Source organism: Lepidochelys kempii, chromosome 1, assembly GCF_965140265.1.
Source record: "Lepidochelys kempii isolate rLepKem1 chromosome 1, rLepKem1.hap2, whole genome shotgun sequence".
NCBI lineage: Eukaryota > Metazoa > Chordata > Testudines > Cheloniidae > Lepidochelys > Lepidochelys kempii.
In genome coordinates, this window is record NC_133256.1 from 319,212,032 (window position 1) to 319,219,966 (window position 7,935).

Here is a 7,935-nt window from a genome sequence, read left to right on the forward strand (position 1 = left end):
CTTTCGTGGGTAAAAAAACACTTCTTCTGTTGGTCTTTAAGGTGCCATCGGACTCCTTGTTGTTTTTACAGAAGACAATGAATCATTATAGATGCATAGAGACCTTAACGGACATACTGGGGACACACATGGATTTGACAGATTGTACAACTCGTTAATCTGCCAACTGAAAGAATCCTCCAGAGCTGTTTGAAACATAAAGTATACAAGATGTGTTTTTTAAAAATGCTGTAATTAAGTATTCAGACAATAATCTATATTTACTCTGAAGGAGCGATTAGAGTCTATCATGTTAGCTCTTATACATTCTCAATTATGTTTTCCCCTACCACCCTTTTCCATGTTCCCTAAAGCCTGGATCCTAAATGGTGCTTAGCAGCCACTGCTCCCATTGACATCAGTGGGAGTTGCAGGCACTCACATAAGCCAAAGGATGTTGAATTACAAAGAATATGTCTAAGTAACATTAACACCATAAAGAGCTCAGTCCTAGGGGTGCTGAGTATTCTCCTCTTCTACTTGGAATGCTGTTCATTTAAACTGTACTGAACACCAGAACTGTAATTCTGACTTGTATCTGTTGCACAGAATCAATGAAGAATAAAACGACCAATATTTTTCATCCAACCTTTTTGGAGAACTTTATAGCTGGAACTTGAAATTCAAGGCACTATCTTCTCCCTCTAATGTGTGGGGATTTACAAACACCATTAGTGTCATAAAGATTTCCATGTGTGACCGATGCCTAGAATGGATCATGCTGAGAATGCCACATTCAAGGAGGATTGCAAGAAACAGGGCTGACACCCCCCTCCCCAAAAATTGGTGGTTTATACTACAATAGATTCACCAAACCAGTAACACAATGGGCTTCTGTAGCACCATGCTGGTTAACAAGAAGGCAAAACGCATTCCCCTCCAGGCATTCCAGCCCCTGGTTCCCATCCAGACAAATTGGTCTAATATAGTGAGAAGTTACTAAAAACCCAGTTCACCATACATCAGGTTCTACCAATCCCAAAGGATCAGATATTTACCCTCCTCCCCAGGTCAATATATATTTCAGATATTACCCAAATAGCATGCTGTCAACCAATCTTTAGTAACTAACTAAGTATTTATTAATTAAAGAAAAGAAAAACATTATTGAATGGTTAAAAGATCTTATACATTAGAAATGATTGCAAAGTCCTTAGATCAGATTTGTAGCAGTGATGGATGAGTCTGCTGGTTTGCAAAAGTCTCTCTGGAAACTTCCAAAAGATTGAATGGTCCTCGGTCCATTGTTCAAAAATACTTATTTTGTTAGAAATCCACAGTCCAAAGAACTGGAGCTGGAATGAGGCAAAATGGAGATGTTTCAGTTGCAATTTATACCCTCTTCCTTGTGTCTGGAAAGTTACTGTCCCAAATAATTTCCATAGTCCATGTGCATGGAAAGTTACTGGCAAAGATGGAGTCTAAGGTCACATGTCCATATCATATGTCCTTACATGTTTTGCTGAATCACAGAGGTGGCCATTGGCCCAGTGATGTCTGAGACGTCTTCAGGAAGACCTCATTGAAGAGCCAAGTCCCCTGAATAGCCCATCAACACCCAGATGGCCCATCAACACAGGGCTGGGTGTAAATCTACCTTATGGGTGTCACCCAACAACAAAACACATACATAGAGATACAAATACATAGCAAATGTTCATAACTTCAGCTGAAAATATAATAGAATCATAGAATATCAGGGTTGGAAGGGACCTCAGGAGATCATCTAGTCCAACCCCCTGCTCAAAGCAGGACCAGTCCTCAATTTTTGCCCCAGATCCTTAAATGGCCCCCTCAAGGATTGAATTCACAACCCTAGGCTTAGCAGGCCAATGCTCAAACCACTGAGCTATCCCTTCCCCCTATAGAATACATACATATGAACAGGATCATCATACTTAGCAGATTACAACTTTTTCATTGATACCTTACCTGACATACTTTGTATCAGATTTAGTGCAGTCTTGCAACAGTGGTAGCAATAATATAAATGGTCAGCTTCCTTTGTCACACCGAATCACACCATGTATATTAATCCTCATGCACTGTGATAAGGTTACACCCTTTAGTCATGGATTCATCTCTGACAAGTACTTTGCACTGTCATTTGGTCTGTATTGGTGTTACATATACCAAAAATTGGACTGATAAAGAGAAGGTTAGAATGGCTTTGGCACTTAGCTACCATAGAGATGGCAGTCTCACAAGCACATAAAATGGGTAATTTTGAAAGTTTTTGCACAACAGTAATGTAATTGGGTGTTTGTGTAGGTCTCTTTGCTCCCACTCTGCATATGCAGACTTCTGGGGTATGTGCATGTGAATGTATGTTTGGGGAAGAGGGGAAAAGGCCTAAATATTATGGAGATCAGTGCTGATCCTAGCATGACTCAGGGTGTGGAGTATTATGCAGTGTGGGTAGAGAAGCCAATGCCAGCATGGCTCTTAAGGGAACCATGCTGCCATGAGGATGTCATACATCAACAGTCAGGGGCAGTACAGCTATTGGTCTTTCACCATGAAGCCTTGTAAGCTTGACATGGAATGGCTCCCAGTTTGGTAAACCTGGTAAGATAATGGAAGGTGAACTCCTGGATTGAGATTTATGTGATTTTTGGATTCCTCATTTTTTGTGGGTGTATACCTAATTTCTCAGAGGGTGGAAGCTATATGCACTTTCTGAAGATCAGTCCCCTTTAAAATACTTACAAACTGAATCAACCAAAATCATTAGTCACTTTTGCAAGCCTAGATCTTTGAGTTTAAATTGTAACCAGGGAGCCAGTGAACTAACAATGCATATTGAACACTTGAGTTTTAGGAAGCTGAATGAAAACCAGCAAATAGTTTGTTCCTTTATCAGGTGCAGCACTCCTTCAAACTCACTTGTTCTGTGATGCTTCCCAGCTGCAATAGCCACTTTCCAGCCTGTTCCTGTATCCTATTTTGTTAAATTGTGTTGTGCTGAACAAGCTCGTGCATTTAGAGTAGTGTAAAAAGAAAAGGAGTCGATGAAGTGAGCTGTAGCTCACGAAAGCTTATGCTCAAATAAATTGGTTAGTCTCTAAGGTGCCACTAGTACTCCTTTTCATTTTGTGAATACAGACTAACATGGCTGCTACTCTGAAACCTAGAGTAGTGTGGAGTATCCAAAGAGTGCCTGTGATGTAGAACCATCTACAGTTGTGGTGCTGTGTAAAAATAACATGAATAAAGAAAAGTGAACTGATTTGGGGGAGTACTGAGCACTTGTAGCATCCATTGAAATGAGTGAGAGTTGCAGGCTTTAAAAATCAGTCTAAAGAGCCACGAAATGTGTGCAAAAGGCACAAGGCAATGGGCTTTTTAAAATAGTCAATATGCAATTACCTTTTAAACTCTGTTTTCCTTTATTAGGGCCATGAAAAGCCCGTTTGTTTTACAACTTCTGTGCTGATAGTCTCTGTTATGGCAATTCATATCAGTTATGATAAATCCCAGCAGGTTATGTTATCCAGATCTATTTAAAATAATTATCCTTTTACGTGTTTTAACAAAAAATGAGAATAGTTCTAAACACATTTTCAGAACTGAAAAATTAATTAAATGTTAAAAGGAAATGCGGGACTTATTTAGGAGACTATGATTTTGCAGCATGCTGATTAGAAGGGAGGAAATGTCAGTGTGTGGGCTGAAAATGAAGAAAGTTATCATCAAATCAATGCTGCAAATAGAAATAAAGCTTGTGTAGCACCCCAGGAGTAAATGGTTACTGCCTCTTTAAGACTGTGAGACTACTGGGCCAGGGAGGCAGGCATGCCCAGAGCTTGAGGGAAACTGGAGAGAGAATGTAAGGCATAAGCAAAGGAGAAGGGCTGTGGTCTATGATGTGGGGAAATGTGAGACATTTTTGCTGATACCCAACAGGAAATAAGAGAGAAGCAGGAGGTAATACTATGCACTAGCTACCTTCCCCAGAAGAGCAAACACGTGACAGACAAAGAAGTTGATGTCTTCTGAAGAGGGGAAGCAGTTTGCACAGAGACTAGAGAAATGGTGTCAAGTCCCACAAATGGTTAACAGTTTATCCAAATTTTGTGAGAACTGCAGCATTGAAGTCCCCACAGCAAGCCTGCAACCACACATGGAAGTGTCATCAAAATTACACAGCAAAATTCAAATATTAATATTTATTTAAACCAAGGCTGTAGTAAATGTTACATAATGTATATTGTACTTCTCTGGAATATAATCTACTGGAAATACAAAACAATACAAGCTAGGAAATTCAACGTTAACACTCTCAATCTGTCCCTAACTTACTCTCTGCTTAAATGAGCACAATATCATTACCACTAGAAGTGCCAGGGGAAAATTCAATCAATCCAAGTCACAGAAGGTATTTACAACAATCTAATCAGTCCAAGAGTTTTCCTGAAAGAGAATGTTTCCATTCCTTATTTTAAAATTTAAATCTGTTCCTTTGTTTTAAATAACTCACTCTCAACTTTACCATATAAAACCCGAAAGGAGCATGAACCAGACAAAAATGTATTAAGTGAAATACAAACAAATAAAGCAAGTGGGTATGTGAGCTTGACAGCAAAAGTCACTATACAGATGAAGATGGGTATGCATTAACAGACAATAGCTCACAGTTTGTTAGGCTGAGATATGTACTCTGTGTAAAAGGTGTGACTCAAATAAAAAAATAGAACTTCAATTTCTGATAGAGGTGGCTAGAGATTTTTAGTTGGGAGTCTTCAAAGAGGGATTTTTTTCAATCTGTGTATCATTAATCTTTGAGCTGCCTTTCAGTTTCTAGATGACAGCTTTGGAAATTAGAGCCTAATGGGAAGAGCTAAGTTTAGGCATTTTTCATAGTCACAGAGACACTTAAGGAAATACATTTCCATAAGGATCTGCAATAATGTAATACATATCTAATAGATTAACTGGGCACAGAAAAATGGAAAAAGTGCTTATTGGGTAAAGTGAAAGTCAGAGCTGAGCAAAGGGAACTGTTAGATCAAAACAAAGAATGGAATTGTAAGGGCAAAGACTTGTCGAATCTTCATTCACAATGTATTTTTTGTTATTAGATCTGGTCTACTCTCTCAAAGAAAAATTAGACAGATTTTGGACCGGTTTTGGAAAATCACTCCTGATTACAGAGCTAGAGGGTGCTCACTGAATCTATAGAATCACACATATTAGTCTCCATAAGCATCCATCCACCAAAAGCTCTGCACCTTCAAAAGCTGTATGTGGCTGTTGCTTTGTGTGGGAGGTTTCTGATGTGTGTTTAGGGAGACAGACAACAGGTCCATTCCCTGCCTTCATGGAACAGTTTCTTGTCTGTCTGCCTAGGGATCAGGGACAGTGTAGTCTTTCATAATTTTCTGCCCCTGTGTGGATATGGGGTTTCCTTTCTTTACTGGTACTCTAAGACAGGACCTTCCTCTTTCCTCTTGTGAAGAGAGTTTGAAAAGATTGGGATTGTTCACTTTGTGAGAGAGAAGGAATGAATGAGAGGAGACATGATAAATGTATGCTGAGATGGAAGGATGGTCTTGTGGTTAGGCCACTAACCTACCCTTCAAGAAACTCGGGTTCAATAACTTACTCTGCCACACACTTCCTCTGTGACCATAAACAAGTGATTTAGCCTCAGTTCTCCATCTGTAACATAAGGGTAATAATACTTTCAGCTCTCATAGGTGCCTGATGATAAATGCATTAAGGATTGTGATAAGGATCTGATCAGTAATGATCAGATTAAGGACAATCTGATAATGGGAATCATCTGAGTAGCTTGTCTAGATACCAAATAAACAATGGCGTAGATCAGGAATTTCTAGAAACCCTTTCCCATAATGCAAAAACAAAGAGACATTCATTGACCTTAAAAAGCGAGGAATTCACAACTAATAGAAAGAAATACTTCTGTGGAACACATTGCCACAGGATGCCATAGAGATCAGGAGCTAACTGTAGCTATGTGCCCTAGCTATTGTCTATTCCGGTGTGGGTCAAGTTGTTCTGTTGGAGCTCTTCCACTTTCATTAAATATGAATTAGGCCAGAAAGGAAAGGACTGACTCTATATCCTGGTTGTTAGGACATTCACCTGGAATGTGAGAGACCCAAAGCTTATTTACATAGTGTATTAGTCTGTGCAGAGGCATGTAAATTGTAATGTGCACAAAGGGTATGTCTACACTGGAGAAAAAGACCCGTGGCTGACTTGTGCTGCAGGGGTAAAAATTGCCCTGTAGAGGTTCAGGCTCCTGCCTGAGTCTGAAGTCCTACATTGCAATTAAACAGCCCTGTAGCTTAAAAATCATGACTTCTGAGTCAGCTGACATGGGCTAGCCATGGGTGTTTAGTTGCACTGTAGACATACCCTAAAGTTACCCATGTGGATCCTGCAGGATTGCACTAAAATGTTCTGTTCCTAATGGAACTACATGAATATGTACTAAGGAACTTTCAGTGTGGACTAATGCATTGTGTAGACAAGCCTGCAGGTTCAAATCCCTGGGTATTTAATTATTTATACCCAGTAGAATAACTCCAGTGGGTGATACTGAAACCTGCTCATTCCTAAATAGCCAATACTCCTAGGATGTGGGAGATGTGTGTTCTCTGCCTGATCCAGAACAGAAACTTAAACCTGGTTTTCTCATGTTTCCTGCATCCCAAGCCACTCCCCTACACCAAGCAACTGCCTGTTCTGGGGTCTCTCCCTTACCCCCTATGAAAAATTTTGAAAAGTCTTTGGGTTTGGTCCTGCTGCAGAATGGGAAAAAATTCAAATTGTGAAAATTATAATGGGATGGGAAGAAACTGTTTCCCACACAGCTCTAATTATAATAACCTTGACATTCTGTAAGAAAAAATAAACAGGATGTTCTTAAATGACCTTTGCAGGACCTGAACTTTCATATTCATTGGTGATCTTGTCCTAAATTTGTTTAGAATGAGCCAGATATTTCACTGTCATACTGGGAGGGAATATGCAGGGATCAGGGATCAGCAGGGATCAGCCCTGGAACTGCTAATATTTAATATTTTCATTAATGACTTGGATAATGGAGTAGAGAGTAGCTTATAAAACTTGCAGGTGACCCCACCTGCGAGGAGATGTAAGCACTTTGGAGGATAGGATTAGAATTTTAAATGACCAGACGAATTAGAAAATTGCTCTGATTTCAACAAGATGACATTCAATAGAGGTAAGTGCAAAGTACTTCACTTAGGAAGAAAAATCATATTCGAAACGACAACATGGGGAATAACTAGCTATGTGGTGGTACTGATGAAAAAGATCTGTGGGTTATAGTGGATCACTGTAATGAGGTGGCGTGGCCTCTTTGTGGTACAGAGTTGGTTAATTCACCCTGTTGGACGCAGTTAGCACTACCCCTTGCCCTTACAGGAAGTATGGGGGTGGGACAGAAGTATAGGGGCTGGGCCCTGCAGCTCAATTGGGGGCAGACCAGTGAATGAGCCAGACATCCTTTCTAGGGAGCCAAACCACTTACAGAACCCATGACTGGCTGTGGCAGATGATGACAATTCTTAGCCAGCCCAGAGAAAAGGGAAGCCCATGACCCCAGGAGATGCAGGAACCCAGAGAGGAAGCATAGAAGGAAACACGCAGCACAGAGATGGGAAACTGGGCTCAGAAGCCACAGTACAGCCCAACCAGACACTGGTAGGAAGCAGCCCAGGGAAACAAGTCTGTTGTATTGCTGGGAGGTGAGGCAGCGATCTCATATTTCCCTGCCAGCCCAGTGATGGGATCTTCCATTACTTCAAGGTCCCTGGACAGGGATCTGGCGCAGCAGGGTGGGGCTGGACGAACGCTAACCACTAGGTCAAGGGGCCCGAGCTATCAAATGCTTGTTTGCTC